Source organism: Corvus moneduloides, chromosome Z (assembly GCF_009650955.1).
Source record: "Corvus moneduloides isolate bCorMon1 chromosome Z, bCorMon1.pri, whole genome shotgun sequence".
NCBI classification, from domain to species: Eukaryota; Metazoa; Chordata; class Aves; order Passeriformes; family Corvidae; genus Corvus; species Corvus moneduloides.
Genome location: NC_045511.1, coordinates 36,574,143 through 36,597,837, shown reverse-complemented (window position 1 = coordinate 36,597,837; position 23,695 = coordinate 36,574,143). Strand labels below are relative to the sequence as shown.

The window sequence follows — 23,695 nt, the reverse complement described above, 5'->3', positions numbered from 1 at the left end:
CTGGACGGAGGTACTGTTCAGGCACTTTTCCACTCTCCATTTATGGTCAGACTAGGAGTTTTACTGTCTTATGGATTATTCATAATCGGTTGGCTTGTATATTGATCTCAACGAAACTTGTCAAATTTAATCACAACCATGGGACATGATTCCAGTAATGTGGAATGTGCACATACAGACAAGTACACAAATGCCTATGTTCATATTATTATCATTATTAGTATCATTACGCATTTAGGATTTTACTGTGTTGTGCGCACCAAACATTTTACCACTGTGAACATGGCTTTCATGTAATGACCAATACCTTCCAGGCAAACTGCGTTCTGAGCATCTTCTGGGAGTATAGGCATAAGCAATCGCATGAGTTACTGTAGTAAATAATTCAAATGATGTAATTGTGGAAGAACTCTGAGATTAGTGATTTTTTCATCCCACATAATCTGTTCAAAGAAAGATTTTCTTACATTTCAAGGCTGCTGGAACATCAGTGCATCATGATTCCCAGAAACGGTGTGGTGCTCATCTCTTCCTCTTCCAAAAGTTGAAAAGATGAGCAAGTTAATGTTCCCGGGAAATAATGTCTTCCATTTTTTAAAATTAGGTTTATTTAGTTTCCCAAGCTGGTACAAAGGTGACTTATGCAGTACTTCTTAATATTTTCATGGTGTGCTGATGGTGTACACATAATAAATTATGTTAAAAGAAGGTGAAGCAGTTCAGTGCGCTCATAATGTCACTTTTCTACAGAAGCAGTTGATGTTGCAAAAATGTTATGTGATCACAACAACAGACAGTAAGAGAAGGATGAAAGTTCATTTTGGTAATATATTAGCTGTTTGAAAATATTGGAATATCATGACTGAATATTGAAATGTTGATTCAGACTTTGTTCACAAGTCAGCTTAACTTGGCTGCTGATTCTATAGAGTTTGAAATGCATATGCAACAGAAGTACACATTTTACCAGATAGAGGAATTCAAGAAAATTGTGGTTTATTTAAATGTGTGTAAATATAATTTGTTTCATCTCAACTGTTCTGAGACTTGTGTGATCCTTTGAGCTGTTAGCAGATGACGTCTGCCACAAGACATTTTTACTTTTAATATTTGATGAGTGAAATTCTTATGTTAAAATATCTGTTATATGTAAGTATCTGTTTTCCCAACATCAGGTCTCATAAGCCTGTGGCATACTGTTCAAGTGGGGTTGGTGACTTTTCCTAGAAAGAGAGTAAGATGAGAAAACAGTCACTGAAAATAGTGTGGCACAGCTGCTTTTATAGAAAATAGCACCTGCAACAACAGTGATGGCTGAGAGAGGGACTTTAGCATACAAAAGCCGGAAAAACTAATGCAGATTTGGAGAACACACAGTAATTGATCACAGTGAATAATGAGGCATTATACTTATAATGGTTTCCTGAGGTGAAAAGATCAAGGGCCATTTTAAATACTGGTATATAAAAAAAGTAATTAATTCTCTTATGGCGATAAAATATTTTTGTTTTTCCCACAACACTTGTATAAATTTTACTGTAGTTTCATCAAGTAACATTATATGCAGTAAGTAGAGTAAAAGAGTTGCAAAGAGCAGTTTTAAATTAAGTTCACAGATAATTTAGAAGGAACATTATATTCTCTTCCTGTCCTTAATGGCAGGCTCAACTGCACTGATGAAACACAGTCATTAATGGTAAAGCAAAGTCATTAGGAAGCAAATCCCTGATTGAGATTTTAACTCCATAAATGAGCTGCGTAGGTACTCAACCTGGGAACTCCAGGGGTATTTTAAAGTGTATTTCCAATTAAATCTGTCTTGAGGAACAGTAAGTAGAATGGTACTACATTTTCTTTGGAGATAATGGGATTATTATTTTTCCTTTGACCTGCATATGTACTCCTGATCTGCTATGAAGATATTATTGGTAGATGTTTAGAATGTGGCCTGGAGTTCTATAAGTGTAACTTTACAGTTGTTACACACTTTTGAGAAGGGGCACCTGGTCTAGCCGATGTGGCTTTGTGGGAGAAGATCGGACCAGATAATCCCCAGACATTCTTTCAACCTCAGCTATTCTACAATTTTATAGAATAGAATAGAATAGAATAGAATAGAAAGAATAGAATAGAATAGAATAGGAATGATCTTAAGCACAGTGATAGCACTTTGATTTCCTCACTTTTAAGGTAAGCATTATAATTAATGGCAAAGCTGTACAGCAATCATACTGGAGGTTCTATGCTCGACTTGAAAACTCCATAAATACATTGACATTTACATTTACTCCATAAATTATATATATATATATATATAGACATGTAAAAGTCAAATCTACAAGTGGTTCAGTGTTGCACATTCATGGTGGCAAAAAAGGCGAACATAGAGAAAAATTAATTCTGTGGTATTTTTAGCAGAGACATTGTTGGGGTTTCAGTTTAGTCTTAGTTTTTTTTCCTGTTAAAGGAATTTTCTCCCATATGCATGTTGCTAGGGAACAAATAGCTGTACTTAAGAAAGACAAAAAGGGGGGTGGGGCGGGCCTGGCTACTCCTTTGTCTACACCTGGGTGTGGGGTCAGTTCGCTCTGAGCGTCCGGAGAGAGAAGCTGCAGAGAAAGGAGCTGCTGCTTCTTTCTTTTTGGCTGTTCTTTCTTCCTGCTGGAAACAACGCCGGGACCCCAAAAGCCGCTTTCCCTGCCCTGCTGGAGACCGGGCTGTGGCTGCCCTGCCCCGCTGCTGCTTCGAGCTTTCGCTACGCTGTAGCCCTGCTCGCCCTGCCTGCCTGGGCCTCCGTGGGTTTTTCCCATCTGGATACATCTCGCCTGCCACCCGGGATTTGCGTTAGTCCCTGCCGCTCCAGCCTGCCGTTCTAGCCTGCCGTTCCAGCCTGCCGTTCCAGCCTGCTGTTCCTGAGAGTCCGAGATCGGCTGCCCAGGGGTTTGTGAAGCCTTTGTCCCATCCATCCCGGGATCCCAGGGCACCGGTGCCGCGTGCTCCCCGAGCTCGCTCCGGAGCGCCCCCTGCAGCCGCGGGGGAACCATCGCACCTGCCCTGCTCACCGGGAGCCGCCAGCGCCCCTGCCGGCTGCGAGCGGAACTGCACCCGAGGGGAAAGGGCCCGACAGCCGAGAAGGCTGGGGCTGGGTTTGTGATTGCTGTTACTGCCATAGTTATTGTTGTTTTGTTTGACTGGTTATATACATATATATATATATATATATATATATATATATATATATATATATATATATATATATATAGTAAAGAACTGTTATTCCTATTTCCCACATCTTCGCCTAAAGGCCCTTGATTTCAAAATATAATAACTTAGAGGGAAAAGGGGTTATATCTGCCACTTCAAGGGGGGGCTTCTGCCTTCCTTAGCAGACACCTGTCTTTCAAAACCGAGACAGACATATATATGAATATTACCATACATTGACTTAGCTTTCTTTTCTTATTTTAAAGAATCTAATCCCCTTCCAATACCTGGCTGGCATTCATCTCATGATTCTTCAGAATGTGTAATTCCTTTTTAAAAATTTTCTTCCTGTTGAGCTAAATTAGGATCAAACACCTGTTATGATCTATGTTTTCCTTCATACGACAACCATGTTTTTTGATATGCATGTTTTTTATTTGTCAAAAACTACGGAGGCCCAAATTAGTTCAACTATTTTAGAATACCATCATATTTTATGCATTCTTTTCAAGAATAAACTAGATTATACTCTATTTGAACACATTTTTAATGTAATTGTATTCTTTAAATATCTTAATAACTACATTCTTTTAGAGTTATTATTTAGATTTTATTCCCTATTATTCTAAAAGACACTGATTCTTGAAAATATTATTTCCTCACCTTCCTGATATATACCAGACCAAGTATAAAATTGTAATTGCCATGTGATGACCTCAGAAAACCAAAACAATGTCCTAAAAAACTTCTACAGATCAGAAACTCTTCTGTCAGAGTATGCCAAAGTATGAAAATGAAATACCTTGTAGAAATGTGTAATTTCTGTTTATTTTTTAGTTGGAAATTCACAAGAAATTTAATAACAGGTATTTTTTAATGTAATACTGCTCTATCTTATTCTATTTTGGCATTTTAAGGATATTTAAAATTATGTTTTTTAGTTGTGAAAAACCAAACAAATGCATTTTTAATAGTCGAATTTCCTGAAATTCATATTCACCTGTGACCAACTGTATAAATAATACGCCATCTGTTAAAATCTAGTTCAGTATGAAGTGAGTTAGGTTTTTACCTTCTATAGACCAAATGGGCTAAAGAAGCTATCATGATTACATTACTGTTAAGAAGTGTGCCAAAACAACTCCGCACATTTCAGGCTATTAATTAAAAATCAGCTAACACATTACTATGAAGAAAGAATGAAGAGGGTGGCTGCCAGACACTCTAATTGGCTTCCTCAAGAGACTGATGTATTTCAAAATACACCAAAAGTAAAGTCTACAATAGACATATTTTGTTCTCCAAGACAGTCACTTGAGCTTTAATTTTCTCTGTCATTATGGCAATGGCAGTTTAATGGCTCAAAACCCTGACGACCTGTGGTGGATCCCATCTCCATGAAGTATATCTTGAGTTACACCAGTCCCAAATCTTAATGATGTGTCTTAATTTTTCTTTCCTTTCAAATAATGTAACAACTGGGACAGCATTTTTGATGAATAATTGTAGAAATTTATTTCGGTCTGTCTTCTCTTAAGATAATCATATGGATACTTATTTCAACTTTACCTGAATATGTCTATTATTGTCTCATTTAAAAAATATTTTGCAGAAGTTTCAGGTGAAAGTTGTTTTCCACCCATTATTAAAATTTCATTCTCCTGTTTACCTTTTTAGTACCTACTACTCCTATTTTTTTTTGCAAGGATGGCAAAAATCTGCATATGTTAAAAAAAAGGTAGCGTGAAGATTTCCATTCATTATTGTCAAGGTTCAGGCCATACTTCAAATTTCAGGAGTGAACCAACACAAATATATTTATATAGACCCTTTTGCTTCCATGGGTGAGTATCAAGTCAATAACATATTTAAAAAATATCTATTTGGTAGTTGCTAGAGATTGCATGGTTTGTTTATTTAAATTCCACAGACTTTTTATATATATTGCAGAACTTTAAAAATAACAAGAGGAAAAAAAAAATTAGTCCTGTAACCTAATGTTGAACTTCCATGAGATTTAATGATGCAAAAATTCAATATATCCTTAGATATACAGAATCTTGGGTCCTAATAAGAAAAATAAACTCCTTGAACATTTCTGAATTTATATTTATAAAATCAGAGGTAATGAAGATATGGGTATGCTACTCTTTTTATTTATCTAGTTAGCCCCCCCCACTTATATAGTATTTCAACTCTTATAATTATTATTAAAAATATATATTTCTTATAAAGTTGCAATCTTTTTACATACATCTACTTCATGTACAGATGTATTCATATGGTCACATAAATATTTCTTAAAAGTCAGTGGACATTTAACACTGTGTAATATAGTGTTGTGATGAGCTTACAATGTGATTTGCTGTATTTTAGGAGAATCTCTATATTACCCCATAGAACAAATAGTAGATAAGTTAAAATTAATGAATATAACTTTGTGCTTCAATGATAATAAATAATGTATCTTTCAGAGTTTTGTATAAAAGGTGTAATCTATAAAATTCAGTAAGAGAATATAACATGAATATTCATATAACATGATATAACGTGATATAATAACATAATATAACATGAATATTCAACTATAATTAATTAAGGTATCTTGACTCGATCTGAATGATAATTATTATTGTTTTCTATAAGGAGATTTCAAATTAAATGAAGAAAGGTCCTAAGGCAACTAAAAGGAACCATTGTTTTCCTTCAATATTTAGTGTATTTTGAACTTAACATAAAGTAATATATGTCATTGAATTCTGATACTTCTGTTTCTTTGAGCTGTAAGCAAAGCATCCTCATCAGTAAAACACAAATATTTAAGAAAGACTGATGATGTCATTTGACCTTGTGTTCTGTGTATTTTTAAGCATGTAATAAGGTTTTATTTTGAAGGAATCTTTCAGTGTACTTACATTTAAGAGGTGCAGTTTTCCATAAGGTGCCTAAAACTCTTATAAATAATAAATTCTAAATGGTTAGGCAAAAATATTCTTCTGTTCAAATAGTATATACTGCATTCATTAAACTTTTTTTTTGTTAAGGTATCTAACAAAATTATGCAAACCTAAATCCTTGATAATGATCTTTCCAACATGCAATCTATTATTAAAATTAAATTGTAACAATATCTTTTTCTGACTGCATTTTTACTTTGACAGATTCAAAATAAAAGATGCATATATTATTCCTAGTAAATTATATTTACCAGAAAAGTATTTCTTCAGTTAATATATGTAGAAACCGAGTCATAAAAGAATGAAGTTAGTAATGAACACTCATTAATTATTTGTATTAAATTAGAAACTTGCTAGAAACTTAGTCATGCTAATGTTAGTAAGAGACAGCTTCTTTTTAGGTCATGCAAATAGAGAGGCACAAGAAGCATAAAGAGACAACCGTTACAGAAAAAAAAGACAACCTGTTACAGAACATTAAGTATCTTTATACATGCATTTGTGTAGAGTTATTCAAGTACTGACTATATCCTTCTAGTGCAAATTTGAAGCTCTGTTGTAGGTATTTTTTCTTGTTTCAGGGTATTTTAAAACTGAAACATTTACTATGTTTAAGTAAAGTCTGTAATTCCATTATCTCCTGTCCTGAAATGAAAATGCCTCCCGAACTCAGTATTTTGATGTAAGCTATCAGTTGCCTGAATTCAATGATTGCAGGATGCTGTTACTGTATACAGCTGAAATCATATTATTCCTTCTATGAGACCAGAGAATACTTTTATGAACATATTTTGCTGTCATGAATTTTTGGGAAAGAAAGTATGGTCAGTTTTGCCGAGCTTCATGCAGAAGTGACACAGCAAATCTCTCGCCCACACAGGCTGGGAATAAGAAAATTACAACACCCCTATTTTGATTGATGTTGCCATTTAAATTAATTTTCAGCAAACTGTTTATAGATGCACCTGACCCTTATTCTTTCTTCTTTTCTTAAGCATTTTTTATTGAGATAAAGCTATACCACAGCTTTGAAAAAAACATACATTCAAAAGCAAATTACAATTTGCTTTACAAAAGCAAATACTCTATCAATTACAAGATAGAGTATTATCAGCTCAAATAGCACATAAACTCATAGGTCTGTAAGTAGACTGTGTGTAAAGTATAGCAGAAGAAATAGTATTCTAATCTGCCTCATTCAATTCCTAAATCAGATATGAGAAGATCTGTTATATGCTGTGCATTAAAGATTTCAAAAAGAATACACCTTAGCTTTCTGAAGCTGCTGCAGTTATACAGCCAGAAGTGATATCATTTTAGGGCTTCAACACGCAATCATGTACATAAATACTATTTTTGCAATGGAGTTTCCCGAGAGCAGGATTCAGAGCAGATTTGAGCACCATCTCCTTGCAATTTCATGTGCTTTTAATAATAAATACCAAATGTTTTCCACAGTTGTATTCATAGTGTTGATAAAAGGTAAAGACAGAAGTACAAAAAAAAATTGTGAATAGCACATCATTGTGACTTTGAATGTTGATTTGAATAAATCAAATTATATTCTGATCTGATATTTTTCCATCAGAGCTCCCACACATTCCTGTGCTGGAAACCATGTGATGGAAGTAGAAAATGATAAAAAGATATCTCCATAGCCATACTTGAAGCTTTAGAGCCCTGGTTTATTTGTTTTGTTTGTTTTTTTGTGTTTTTTTCCCTGGGGAAGAGGTATAAAAAGAATGTGACTCCTGGATAGATATGAAAGAAAAAAACTCTCCTTCAAATTACTGAGGAACTGGTGCTGTTTATGCTTGTCTTCTCAGTGACTTTTCAGTCAGTGCTTCATGAATGACCCCCACATGTTCTTTCAATATTGTCCTCTGTTCCAACCTAGTGAACTAAAGGATGGAGCCTAACTTAATTTTTTTGTTCTTGTTTCGTTCAAGGTAAAGTTTTAAAATCTGTTTTGAATTATATTGTACTCACAGCTCTTGCTCCCAGAGACATTGCTCTCAGGTCTGTCAGAACAGTATTCATAATTATCAGTGTATATTGGTATCTGGATTCCAGACTAAGAATGTCAGGGAATTAGTAAGAGTAATAACCTCTTGAATCTTTGGTGATAACTAGCTTGATCAGACTCATGACAAATACTAGTGTAAAATTCCTCACCTGATGCAGTCTTAGTGAAATTTATTAGATAGTGTTTGTTTGGGGTTATTTTGGGGGTAGGGTTTGGTTTGGTTTGTGGGGGTTTTTTGTTTGTTTTTGCTTTACTTTTGCTTTTGTATTTAAGTAGGTACAATTTTTTTTTATTTTGTTTTTGTACAGAATGCACTCATTCTCTGGATCCAAACATTCTCTTAAATAATGGATATTAACAGTGTCTCCACTGGCCTGAAGGACACCAGGGAAATAGTTCAGATTTTATAAATATCAACCTCCAAGTACAGGATGTCTAGCTTACAGATTTATGTGCCAGCAAGATGGACATGGTGTAATGGGCAACACAAACGGTGATATCATTACATGATAATATACCTGATGATACCATACACATCTATCAGAGGTATTGCTACCTGCAGGTAGCAATATCTCTTGCCCACCTTGAATTTTGCCATATTTCAGAGAAAACCAAATTTAACGAGTGTGATAATTATTTTGTGACTTTTAAGAAGACAATTTTACTCCTATTTATTAAATAGGATCAGAGGAGTTAATCATCATTTTTCAGTAGTTCTCAGCAGTATAGACAATTTTGTTTTTATTTAATTTTAAAGGATTGTATTTTCATTTTAATATTCAGCAATCAAATTTCCTTCAATGAAATAATAAAAGAAATTTCTAGAAGCATCCCCTGGTGTCATGAGGATTGAGGAGGTGAATTGGTCCAATTTATGTATGCTTTGAAATGTTCTTTCAGAAATACCTTAGTAAGAAAGAAATATATTATCACTAGCATTTCTTCTGCTTTTATTTTCAGACAAATTATAGCAGGGATTTTCTGAATGCTTTATTACTTTATCTGTTGCCAACCTTTCCACTGATTATTTATTGAGAAACAGGATTGTTAGAGAAATGCATCTAAAGTAGAAAGTCACACAGGATAAAAAACCCATGCGTCTTTAAAGAGTACAAGTAAGATCACATGATATATGCTAGAAATGAGTTTTAAGAAAAAAAAATTGTCAGAAGGTGGACATTGCAGGCTCTTTTTTTTTTTTTTTTCCTGGAAATAGTTACAATGATTTTGATGACTGAACATACTGAAGATTTTCTTATTTTCTAGATTTTCCTTTTAACTTTGAAGAAATTACAGACATGCAAATTCATATTCCCTTTTGGAGTGGCATTGTTGTTTGGGATGATGAAGGGATACATAGAATAAGTATTAAGCATTCATTTACAGTAACCAGATTAGACCAGAGTGGTGTACGAAACTACTTGTAAACTTGGTTTTAGTTTTATATACATAGTGCAGAGAGCAGGGTTTGTGAAAGAACATCTTCTTTGGGAAGAGCAGAAGGAAGAAGGGAAAGATAAAGGGGTACTGGCTCCTGGCACAAAAGAAAACTATGAAGAATGTAAGAGTGGTGTGAGGAGCAGGAGGCGACTGTGTGTGCTGGCTCAATATCTAAGAATCACTGAGGTAGAAGAGGGTCTTCTGAGGCTTTAGAGCCATTGACTCACATGGGAGTTGTAGGACAACATGAACAGTCTTGGCAATGTGTCTCAAGTGAAAGAGATTGTTCAGAGTAAGGAAAAACAGTACCAGCTGGCCAGTTGAGGAACAGATCCTTGAGCTATAAAAGCTACAGACAGTTCAGACCAGCTTGCCTTTTGCATTGTCTTTTCTTTTTTTAAGGTCATGTGTATTTCTTAACATTACTAATTTAAAATAGATACAACGTAGGTTTAGAGAAGAAACTGAGTAATATTTTCAAAAGAGCAGCTATATGAACAGGAATCCAAAAAATATCTTCTCCAAAACATATAAAAGTGGTAGCAGTTTCCCAATAAAAGGGGATCAAAGAGTCAAGATCTTAAATTAAGGATGTAACAGAGAGTTTCCAGTCTCAAATATATAGATTGAGACTGAGGAGTAAAGACTGAGTGACTGTGACTTGTGTGTTGATTGTGAACTCACCTTAAGAGTTATGTATGGGCACTTGGGATGTAGGAGAAAAGCTATTAGTCACAGTACATATGGTACCAGTATAGGAGAGATGTTCTGGGGTTTTATCTCAGGATAAGAGAGACCTTCATAATTTGAAATACTATGAGAGGTGTAGGATGTATAGAGACCTGGAATCTTATGCAAGGAAGAGATAATCATGCAAGGAGTAAAGATTCAAGCATGTCAGAAACTCTTGAACTCTGTGGAAAGAAGATTTGATCTGAAAGGAGAGGTTACACCTTAATTCTAATGGAACCAGACTGTTATAACACAAAATTAAAAAGGTCATGGAAAAGCTGCTTGAGAAAAATTGTCAGGGACAGAAAAACATACGGTTTGAGTTGACAGGGCCAAAGCATCTATGACTGACATTTAATGTGTTTCTGAAAATGCCAGGAAGGAAAAAACCCCACCAAAACCACAAACCAACCTATAAATAAAACAGACAAATAAAATTGCCAGCTGACTGGGGCATGCAGTATCGAGTCAGTGGGCTAAAGTAACACTTACTAGTGCTAAACAACATGAATTCTGGCATCCTAAAAATAAAATGAGACACTACAGTGCTTGGCATCAATCACCCTGATAAAATAGGCATGTCAGAGACCTGAGTGAAGGAGAGTAATTAGTAGGATATGGCTAGCACCTGTGTGGGAACTGTGAAGTAGCACATACTGGGAGCAGCACTGCATTTGAAGGATTTTATAAAACACTGTAGCATAAAAACACTCTTGCAAAACAGAAAACCCTAGTGTAATATTAAAAATGTAATAGTAAGACTAACACAGGTCATTGCTCAAGACAAAAATCCAGAAACAATTGACCAGTTGAAAATTTGGGGTATTAATAGTGACAGACATTTGTCCACAAAAGGACAGGATTGATGACGCATCAAGACGGGCTAGAGAAATAAAATTTGGGATTTAATGACCAACTACTATCAAATACACCATCCTCTTTTTTTTTTTTTTTTTTTATTAAATCCATGGAGGCTAATTTGAGAAAAATATGAGAGGAAACTGCTTAATACACTATAATTTAATAATTGATAGTTTAATAATTTATAATTTAATGCTATAGTGGAGACAGTAGGTCAAACAAATCCAGCACACAAACATTCACTTTTAAGAAAGAGATCTACATTTGAGTTATCCAAACATAACAATACAGACTATAAAAGCACCACCAAGAAGCAGTGTAAAAGGTAGAGGCTATTACAAATAAATGATCTTTTAGAAGCCCAAATAAATTGAATGTTAATACTCAATGAGAAAATAAACAAACAAGAAGCTTTGGAGTTAGAGAGAATCTACCAGGAGGATATTTTGGCTTTTGAAAAATAGATGGCATATTCTAATGAAAATTGGAAGTCTAATAAAATGTAATGGATGAAATAGGAACTTAAGTTAATTTTTTTCTTTTTTCCTGTTCTGTATTTTCCACTAACTGCATTCAGGTCTTTATGTACTTTTTTATTTACAGACTAAAATTAAAGAAATTGGTTTCTTTATAGTTACTCAATTGCACATCAAATTGTGCTCAACATTTAAAATCTATCTAAAGGACTTCATTGCAGAGTAAGCCTATAGCATAGTGGTGACTATCCCTGCCTGTTAGGGTTTGATATCCTAACGGATATCAATGGGGAGCCATACTTACTGATCACTTCATACTTCCATCACTGAATCAACTTACGGATGCAAAACAGGGAGTTTAATGTGATACTGTTGTTGGTGTATTATCATGGTATTAAATGGCAGCGCCTGTTCTTTAACTTGCAGCAATTACCCCCACCCTCAAACAGGTGCTCTGAGAGACCAGGACACCTATACAGCTGTTTAATCTTCTCTGTTCTCATGGGCAGCTATACCTAAAGCTCACCAATAACCACTCACCAATACCCTTTCATTCTTGAAAACTTTTAACGTGATTTAGTTGAAGATATCTGTGCTCATTTGCTGGACAGTTTGTTTAGATGACCTTTAAAAGCCCCTTCCAATCTATGATTCTATGACTGCAGCTACCAACTGAATTGTGCAGTGATTCAGTAAAAATCATGACTCACTTAGACTGACTCCATGATAAGAAAAGGTTGTCTGGATCATTTTCTGAGCAGGCATCTCAATTTCCTGTCTTTTTCAAATAACATGATCAATCTAAGAGGAAAAGAGCAAATGTTAAAGTAGAGCTTCTCCTGATAACTCCGAAATTTTACTTTCTCCTTTCAAGTAAACTGAATAGTAGGAGTTGAGGTGGGCTGAATGTTATTTTCTTCCTTTTTTTTATGAACTCATGCATTTTCAAGGTATGTGCTTGTTGATCACTTTGTGAATAGCTTCAGATAAACTGTATTATTTTTAATAACCTAGGAAGTGTAACCAGAAATTTGCACTGAATTCTGACTGAACAACTCTATCTCTTTCTTTTCACAGTACATTTTATTTTTCAAAGTCATAGTTAAAAGTTAAAATACTAACCTAGAATATATTTCATGACATCACTCCATCATTGCCTTTTAAAACAAACCATATAATAACTTTCTCACCATAAAATAAAAGAAACTAGCCACATTTTTTGCCTTGTTTTACATTAAGATAAACAGAACTTTATATAGGAAACAAATGCAGAGAATATATTTTCTTCAGGCCAAAATTTAATGATTCATAATTTTCCTAATAAAGTAGTAAAAAAAAGATCCCTTCCAGAGGGACCTTAGCAGGCTTGAAAGGCAGTGCCATGCAAACCTCATGAAGTTTAACAAGGCCAAGTGAAAGGTCACCTGGGTCAGGGCAACCCCAAGCACAAATACAGGCTGGGTGGAGAACGGATTGAGAGCAGCCCTGGGAAGAAGGTCTTTGTGCTGGCACATCAAAAGTTCAACATAACCTGGCAATGTGTGCTTGCAGCCCAGAAATCTTGAACTGTGTTTAAAAACAGCATTTCCAGCAGGTCGAGGGAAGTGATTCTCTCTCTCTCTCTAGTCTGCTCTGGTGAGACCCCACCTGGAAAACTGCATCCAGCTCTGGGGCCACCAACATAAGAATGACATGGACTTCCTGAAGTGAGTCCAAAGGAGGGCCATGAAGATGATCAGAAGGCTGGAGCACCTCTGCTGTGAAGACAGGCTGAGAGAGTTGGTGTTGTTCATCCTGAACGAGAGAAGTCTTTCAGGAGATGTTACAGCAGCCTTCCAGTACCATGTGGGGTTCTACAAGAGAGATGTAAAGGGACTTTTTGCAAGGCCAAGAAGTGATAAAACAAGGGACAATGGCTTGAAACAGAAAGAGCATAGGTTTCGATTACATATGAGGAAGAAATTCCTTACTCTAAGAGTGGTGAATTCTGGAACAAGTTGTTCAGAGAAGCTATGGATGCCCCATCCATGGAAGTGTTCAAAGCTAGGTTAAATTGAACTATGGGGAACCTGGTCTAGTGGAAGGTTTCTCAGCCCATGGTAGGGGGTTTGAAAAAAGTAATCTTTAATGTCTCTTCCAACATGAACCATTCTAAGATACTTTAATATTCTTGAAGTACTCCAAAGAACTAAAACTCAGTTTGGAAATCTTTGTGAAAACTGTGTTGTCCATATTTAAGTGGGCTGGTACACATTTTTTTTTATCATTTGGATAGTACAGAGATAAAATAACTGTGCTATGAGATCTCCCTGAAGCTAAAGTTACTTCAATCTTTTTATGGGAAGTTCATATGAAATACAGAATCATACCAAAGATGTAGGTTCTGAAACATATTTTAACAAATTTTCAAAAAGTATGTATTTCCCTATTGAATTATATAGATTTTAACATAATTCTAAAAAAGGGAATAGTGGTACTAGAAATCTTTAGTTCATAAACATCATCTCAGAGTAAATAATCCTTTTCTATAAATTAAAGATATATGACGTGGGACTTCAAGCTAACATGGAGCTAGGGAAATGCCATTATACCCTGTATATGAAATATATACCAAAAATACAAAAAACCATTTCCACTTCTCAAGCCTAATCGTGCTTGGATTTTTTCATCACTTTTAGAGCCAATTCCTCGTCCCACTGTGCAACTCAAAAGAAGGAGGAAAAGAGCTCATTAGTAAAGTTGAGTCTAGGAAGTCTGAGGAAGTTGCAAGGGGTGACCCCTAACCCTATTCGTAACCCTACCCTTAAGCCTAGCCCTAACCCTAACCCTAGCCCTTCTGATTTGATAATAAATTAATTCCCCCTACTCAAATCTGGTTTTGCCTGTGTTTGCAAAGGCTGAGAGAGCTCTCTGTTCCTATCTTGACCCCTGAGCTTTACATTATATTTTGTCTCCTCTGTTCAGTGAGGAAATGGAGTGATAGAGTGGGTCGCTGGGCACCTGGTGGATAGTCAAGGTCAAGACAACACTTAATATAATACTTGTATTACTTTATGCCAGTAAATAAATATGAAGCAGTCCAAACCACCAGTTAAATCAATAAGCATTTTAAGTTTATGACAATAAATGGAAATTGTTTAAAGCTGAAAAAAAAATTTACCTAGTTTCTCTAGGACAAAACTTTTGCTAAAAGAAAGAAAGAAAACAAAAATACAACAAGTAACCTATTAAGTAGATCGGGTGTATAAATTGGTTTGGACTTCTGGTTCCTTATTTTGGTGAATTATTTTTATCATACAAAAAAAGAACTAAAAAATGTTTTCTTAGCCCTTTCTTCAGATTCTTTTGAACAGTAACTTCCTATGGACCTAGAATATTTTAATTATATTACTCTCGCTTTCCCTTTGCTCTCTCTATTCCTTGTTTCCCTGAATTGCATTCATAAGTTTCAGTTCATCTTCTGCTAGAAGTTCCTTTTTCTTTTGAAACGATCACAGCTGTTTATTAGCACTGCTAAGGTTCATGGGAAAAAGTACTTCATCCCTGATGTCATATATCATAGCACTACATCTTTTTCCTTTCCTTCCCTTCCCTTCCCTTCCCTTCCCTTCCCTTCCCTTCCCTTCCCACACCTTCCCACACCTTCCCACACCTTCCCACACCTTCCCACACCTTCCCTTCCCACACCTTCCCTTCCCACACCTTCCCTTCCCACACCTTCCCTTCCCACACCTTCCCACACCTTCCCACACCTTCCCACACCTTCCCACACCTTCCCTTCCCACACCTTCCCACACCTTCCCACACCTTCCCTTCCCACACCTTCCCACACCTTCCCTTCCCTTCCCACACCTTCCGTTCCCACACCTTCCCACACCTTCCGTTCCCACACCTTCCCTTCCCTTCCCTTCCCTTCCCTTCCCTTCCCTTCCCTTCCCTTCCCTTCCCTTCCCTTCCCTTCCCTTCCCTTCCCTTCCCTTCCCTTCCCTTCCCTTCCCTTCCCTTCCCTTCCCTTCCCTTCCCTTCCCTTCCCACACCTTCCCACACCTTCCCACACCTTCCCACACCTTCCCACACCTTCCCACACCTTCCCTTCCCTTCCCTTCCCACACCTTCCCTTCCCTTCCCTTCCCTTCCCTTCCCTTCCCTTCCCTTCCCTTCCCTTCCCTTCCCTTCCCTTCCCTTCCCTTCCCTTCCCTTCCCTTCCCTTCCCTTCCCTTCCCTTCCCTTCCCTTCCCTTCCCTTCCCTTCCCTTCCCTTCCCTTCCCTTCCCTTCCCCTCCCTTCCCTTCCCTTCCCTTCCCTTCCCTTCCCTTCCCTTCCCTTCCCTTCCCTTCCCTTCCCTTCCCTTCCCTTCCCTTCCCACACCTTCCCACACCTTCCCACACCTTCCCACACCTTCCCACACCTTCCCTTCCCTTCCCACACCTTCCCTTCCCACACCTTCCCTTCCCACACCTTCCCTTCCTCCCGTCCTTCATTTATTTTTTTGTCTTCATTCTGGACCCCGACCCGTGGTTGTTCTCAAGTACATGATGAAATAGGTTTCATAAATGAAACTGAGGTGATAAATTTAGAGTAGCTATGCCAATAGAGCAATAAAGTATCGATACTTGTGGTTATTTTTTATTTGTATAAGCAATAAATTGGTTTTCAAAATCACAAAAATTCAAAGAGAAAATATTATATTACAGAAATAAAAAAACAAATATAGCTTTTTAAAATTCTATATTTATTTCACCATGGTTTGTCCATTTGCTTGAATGAACTGGTTAAATAAGTGAAATACTCTCCTTAATATTTACTGAATCTTAGGAATACAATGTATTGATTTCCAAGTCACTTGTCATAAAAATGGATAAACACTGAATTGTAAAGAAGAAAATGGCCTACTTTCCATGCATTGTAATATCTACTGGAAAATATATCCCAGGGACAAAACCTTAGTTTTCCATTAGTTTTCATTTCTTCACACATTTTTAAAAGGTTGAAATCATAAATATACAGAATACACTTCTCTTCAGATACTGAGGTAAATTATTAAAACTTGCTGTAGAACTTTTTGATAGTCTAATAATACTTGAGCACAAGCAAAATTAAAGATTTTATCACATTGGATTACTTCATAGAAGCAATTTTTTCCCTAATCTCATATGATGAAGGACTTAATTTAGATGCAGAATATGTTATTTCTGACAAGCTAGAAGCCAGTGTGATTTTAACTATAATCTGAATGCAATGAATTTGATAGTTCAGGACTAAACTTATCATCTGGGTCAGACACAGGTACACGTAGATTTATTTGAGCTCTTAAAATATTGAATTCTTCATTTCCAAATTTTGATCAATTTACTTCAAAGTTCTCAGCTTATCTGTGTTCCAAATTTCATGATGCTGAGTCTGCTTTACCTGAAAGCTCACATCCAGATCTAAATTTCGTCTTAATAAGGAAATTCTGGTTTCTTGTGCTGACATTAAAAAACTCTAAGTTAATTGATTGCAGGTGAAATGATCTATAGACTTTTCAATTCAGTGTTGCGGTATTCAATCTCCTGTTTGAATGAAAATAGATATAGTTGGAAGAAAGATTTATGCACAAAGATTGCTCTCTAGCCCTTGGTATTTGTCCAGGTTGTCCAACTGTCATATCAAATGAATAAACTGACTATAAAAATGTTTTCCTCCAAATATAGACCATTCCTTGTTCTTCCCTGTGTTTTATATGTGTCAGGGGGACAGGAGTGGCAGCAGAGGACATGTCAAAGCATTTCTGCAATAGCTAATGAAGATTTTGTAGAGCACCTATAGTATTCTTTACCTACCATATATATAAAAAGGGGTTTCTGTGAGGTGAAAAGAACAGAAGCCTTTTAAGTAGTATGACAACTAAACATTTCTTTTGGTTCCATTTCTGTCTCTAAGAGGTTTCACATATTTTCTTCTATGTTACAATATACTGTAGGAAATATACTGTTTGAAATATACTTTCAAAATGATACTGTTTTGAAAGCAAACATTATCGATAGAGAAATAGGAAGGCATGCATCTGTTAGTAGAACATAAATGATTGGCAGGGCCAGATAAAGTCTTGATAACAAAATGTGTGCTATTTATTATTATTTTGAGAATTTTTCTCTTGCTGTTCATATCCTTGGATTTGTCTACAAAGAATTTAACAATTTTTTTCCATGGCTGGCCAGTATTTCCTGTTCTAAACCAGCTTATCTAACTACTGGATGTTTGGGAATTCTAATGTGGCAACTGACCACGCATTTGTTGGGAAGAACTCATTGCACTCATATAAAGCTGTTAAAGAACAACAGTGCAATAGCCATGAATAATTAAATAGGCTAACTGCACATTCATGCAGTAATATTGGATACATAGGTATCTACACACACTATTTGCATAGTAGGTCAGATCCTTGATGCATTCGCTATGTTTAGAGTCTTGGACCAGACTACAAGAAATGCTGGGTGAAATACAGAACTTTGATTTCTAATTAAACTAGGTCTGTTACCAAAAATGTCTGTTTTGCATGCTGACCAACTCATACTGTATTACAAAGCCAAAAGCTTCTTTGTGTAGAGAAGATATTATTGCCATAATTCTCACTGTGAAGTGGTTCTCTAACAACACTAGTGTAAAGAATGAAGATAACAGGTGTGTGAGTAGATTCAACTTGATCTTTGACTGTTGTCACTACTTTTTAAGCACTCTGAAGCGACTAATATCAGACTGTATGGAAAGTTCAGGCTGGCAGTCATAAAATAAAGGTAATGTGTAGGTAGTCTGATTGGTACACGACAGCCAAGGCTCACATGGCTAAGCACATATGCTTTGTGCAGTGTGGATGTTGGTCTAGCTGGAAAATACAAGAAACTCCAAAATGCAGGGTGTTACGTTGTTCTTATTTTTTTGGCTTATACGTCATAAGAATTTGCCTGTCTGAACAATATATTTCATGCTTTCTATTTGTATTCATGAGCTCTATCGATGACCACTTCATGCACCAACTAGAGACCACCACCAGTAAACAAAGTAAAACTGAGTTTTAAACAAATTTTAGAGAGAGATAATCAATTTTTTTTTCATTATTTTAAAAAAGGCTCATCTAAAAATCTAATAAAATGCAAAGGAGGGAAGGAATAAAAAGACTTTTCATATAATACACATTTTTTTGAAAGTTAGATGATTGTTCAGCAATGAAGTGTCATGTACTATGCACTACTGTATTCTTTTTAATGTTTTTCAGCTGAAAAGAGTACTTTTTGTTTCCTTCAAGCATATTTGAAAGAAAAAAATCCAGAAATGTTCCAAATAGGAAACAAATACATATTACCTTGAGGCTTAAGGACATTTTATTTTCATGAGTTAAGACTTCCTCATTAGTTTCAGAATGAAATAGAGTCACAGGTCAGGGAATAGGTCACTCTAATGAGAAAAATAAGATGTGTAGATCTTCCCAAGACCTATTGTATTTTATTTGTGGAATATTGGTATAGTTTTATCATGTTTCTGCTGAGAACTTTTCCATTTTGAAGTTGTGTTTATGATGTAACAGTGGTTTGGTTTTTTCTTTTTCCTCTAGAATAGTCTCTTCTCTCATGCTGCCATATAATTTATACTCTGAATGAGAGAATTTATGCTCAGTGTACATTTTAAATTTTAGAGAAATTATTGATAGAAAAAGTAAGATGACAGCAAAGATGAAGGTTCTATTTTTCTGGGTTTGAAATAAAATAATTATAGTTGTTACTATTATTATTGAAAGTATTGGTGGGACATTTCCAGTACAGTATGCAAACAATCATAAATCTTATCCTCCAGTACATAGGTTATCTGGAAAAAAATCTGTACAAATAGTCGAGCATGTTTCCTGAGAAAACACTAATCACTAATTTAAATGAATTGTAAATACTTCCATATTTTGAGATCCTGAATTTTGTTGTAGACACTGAGAAAACAATTCAGACATGCCCTAATACTGAAGAGTATGTGAAATATTTCTAAAGGCATTTTCAACTAACTAGCATAAAACATGCAGATATGTGAATAATAATACTAAATGTGCAACTTAGGCCCTTTCTGTGCAAAAAACTTCCTACTTGTGATTCCGACTAGCTTGCTTTCTTTAGCTTAAAGCATCTCTTTTCTTCATGACTTCAGCTTTCACTCTTACTTTCCTATTACCTCAGCTACTCTGCTTCAATTTTGAATATGTGTATACCTGCGGCATTTGATAAGGGACAAATTTACCTGAGAATTGATTTTCCTGATTGGTACTTTGAAGAAGTTGTAGATTTTCCAAACAAAGATTATCGATGTGTGAAATATGTCTTTCATACAGTATATATTAAGACTGATGAGTAAAATGCAACCCATATGAAATGAAGCTCATATTAATCATCTTCATTACACTGAAATGCTGGTTGAAACTCATATTTCTGCCAGACCTGTGTTTATATATGCCTATTTTTATACTTACATATATATTTATCTAGAATATATATTTGAATGAATTACAGAAATAAATAGACCTATGTTTCACACATTTATGCTTACCATTCATTAATCATGTTGTTTAGTATTTGTCTGATCACTAAAGAATATTTAACCAGAATGTTTTCTGCCAAGTGAAGTTGGTCATCTGAGGAGGAATTATCTGTGAAAAACAAAGTATAATAATCATTACAATATCCAACAGTTTCTCATAATATTTCTAGTTGTATATGTTACTTAAAGTAAAACTATAAAATATGAAAAAAAATGCTTATTTGTTAATATTAAAATAGTAAGAACTGTGAGTGCCTGTAACTCCGCAAAGAAGAACAGTACCATAAGGACTTGGTGCAAAAATATCCAGTTCTTTATGTATTTAAAAGAACTAGGTAGGTCCACAGGTTCTCATTCCTCAATCCTTGTCTTGCATCTGCTGGAGCATTTTGTATGGTATTACTGACGTGTAAACCTGGCACATACACTGCAGAAAGGAAATTAAACAAAACACTGAGATAAGATGAAAACCTTAGCTTTGTTTTGTGTAACCACAAATTAACTTAAAAAGACCCAAAACCAAAAACAAAACCACAAAAAACAAAACCCGTTACCAAGAAAAATTATCATTATTCAATAAGAGAAATTCTATTACATCTCAAGAGTCAGTGAGCCAAATCTTTAAACGAAAAATCTTACATTTCTAGAGAGAATCCTTGATGTGAAAGGAAAGAATTGCTGACGTTAAAAATAGGAAGTTAGGAGCCAGATTCCTTGTCTTCTTTCTCTACTCTGCAGTGGCGGACTGTAAGATAATATTGAAATGGCCAGAGAATTGATCTGAAGGGAAAGTTCCTTCAGTTTACTTTATAAACTTGCTGTGGGACACTGAGACAATCAAATATAGAAACACTGGATACATTAGAAGCTTGAAATAAAATTATGTGCTTTACATCTATTTGTGCAACTATAATAACCAAAACAATTCTTCTCTGTGATCAAACATTGCTCCTTTGCTTCTCTCCTCAAAAAGGTAAAATTGAATATTTGACCAGAAGCAGGGTTTATCTTCACTAAAACAGCAAAAAACAAAGAAATTTGAGATTTTTTGATAATATTGTCCAGCTGCAGGATAAAATAAATTGGAAAGATAAGTATGGAATTACATGATGAATAAGTTTTTCTTATGTCAGAAGAAAAGACAGAATCTAACATGATTTGCGGGGAGGAGGACAGGGGGAAGAAAATATGCTGTTGTGTGTATGAGGCCCTGCCAAGAGCATAGTATACTCCAAATCTTATGAAATGAGAAAAAAAGCACTTTCTTGCAGGTGAAGAGCGGACATCTGATTAAAAAGAGTATATGTGGCCAAAAATATATTAAATATGTTTAAATCTCCAAATTTTCAGTCCAGTTTTCATCTGTATTAATCACCTAAAATTTCAAATAAAGGTCCTTAAGTCATGGGTGTTAAGAACCTTCAGAATTACCCAACATTTATTACTTAAAATTTTTATTGAAAAGCAATCAGGTTTTCATTGGCAGGTTACAATGTAAACAAAGATATTTTGCTTTCCATTTTGTTTTTGCTTTTTCCTTTATTTTTCTTTTAGCATAGTAAGTACCCTTCATCTTCCAAATGACCAAGAATGAGACCTTTTCTAATTTTTCAATTGATCTATGAGATAACAATTTAATTTTCAACATCAAATTGATGTGCTGATTAGCAATTGGCACATGAATGTTTTAAATGTAAATCATTAAAACCGATTTTGTAGTGTCTTGATTCCATGATATCCTCTCTAATTAAGGTATTACATTTAACTGTTGGCAGAACATTTAGCAGCTGTTTAGAAGATCTTACATAGATAGCAGTTGTTACTAGGTCACTTTCCAAAAAGTGAAAGTATGTTTCAAATAAAATTTCAGCCATATTAGTCCTTGGTGTACTTCTAACTAAAGTTTTCATTAACATAAAGTTGTAAGGTAAATGCGCTGAATGACAAGAATGTGTTCCATCTCTCTTCTATCATTATTCAATGACAGATAATTTACAAAACATTATAATCTAGTTGTTGTGATATGGTTTGTAGTTTAATTGGATTTTTTTTATGCACCCTTCTTCTCACTTTGTAATTTTTTCCTTTCTCACTTAAGGATGACTCAGTCATTACTTTTTCCGTAGGTACTCCCTGACTACAGAGGTTCTTCTATCTAATGAGCACTTGCAGTTGACTCTCTCTGGGAACAAATTTTCAGCCTTTCTTTGTACTAACACTCCCAGTCTTCCAGGAGTTAAGGCTCCATTATCTTTCTGAATTTTACTTTTCTTTCTTCTCTTTTTATCTTCTCCATTATCTTTCTGAATTTTACTTTTCTTTCTTCTCTTTTTATCTTCTCCATTATCTTTCTGAATTTTACTTTTCTTTCTTCTCTTTTTATCTTTTCGCAGACTCACAGGATGTTTGCTTTGGAAGGCACCTCTGAAGATCACATAGTCCAGCCCCACCATATAGCAGGTTCACTAGAGCAGATTGCACAGGATGCGTTCAGATGGCTTTTGAGTATTACAGAGAAGGAGACTCCAGAATCTCTCTGGGCCATCTGTTCCAGAGCTCTGTCACCTGCCTATTAAGATGGAACTTCCTGTTTCATTCAGGTGTTTTCATGTGGCATGAATTTTCAAGAAAATCAAAATACCAACAGTAGGAGGCTTCTGAGAATAAAAGGGGATCAGATTTTATAAAAAATTACTATGATGAGGTGATAATATGGTGAGGCAGCTGAAAACGTAAATGTTGTCAGAAGTGGAGAGGTGGAGGTAGGTGAAAACCGAGACAACATGATTGAGGACAAGATTCTTTGCAATTATATATTGCCTTTTGTCTACTGACATTACTGGAAAAGTGCTAGGCTACAGCAGCTGTAGGTCCAGTCATACAATTTGATAAATGCCTGAGATTTCAAGGAAAAAATAAGACATGGTAAGGACTATGACTATTATTTTAGCAAACTAGTTATGAGCTGAATCAATAGGATGGATGTTATTATGAATAGGAAATTGCCATGGTCAAGAGGAAGGATAGTGAAGGCATGAATGAGATTATTTTTTCTAAATCTAAATTTATTCATTTCAAACACCTAACCTTTTAAATTTTAGGTAAGAACATTTGTAGGTTTCTGATGTATGCAAAAAAGGTAAGAGAAATTTGCTGAATCCCACTGAAGGACAGATTGTCTGTATTCATGGGTAGATTGAAATGCCAGAGCGTTTGTAAAGGTAAGGAAGAGTAAAAGTGTCTATTGAACTGTAGATATGGGAAGCAGTGTGGCCAAGTGAATGCTTATGTGAGAGCTGATTGTATAGGAAAGTGACACAAAACAAATTATTATTGTTGAAGTGCTTACTGTAAACAGAGCATTGATTTCTTTGTGGGCTAAGGTTCAGTGATTTTACCTTAAGATCTGCACTTATTCATAATTTAGACATCTTTTGGGGGTTA

General features: G+C 35.4%; 1 long non-coding RNA gene across 2 annotated transcripts in view; it reads right to left on the bottom strand.

Moving 5' to 3' along the window:
* Positions 1-1,015: 1,015 nt before the first annotated feature.
* The window catches only part of LOC116438559, a 36,466-nt gene continuing 13,786 nt past the window's right edge, over positions 1,016-23,695 (bottom strand). Inside the window, exons 2-3 of one of the 2 annotated variants that reach the window (XR_004237807.1) lie at positions 20,261-20,360; positions 1,016-1,223 (exon numbers count right to left, since the gene is read on the bottom strand). This is a non-coding gene — a long non-coding RNA (uncharacterized LOC116438559). Of the gene's footprint in view, positions 1,224-13,322; positions 13,550-20,260; positions 20,361-23,695 lie in introns of those variants that run through there. The other variant, XR_004237808.1, reaches the window with a different exon arrangement.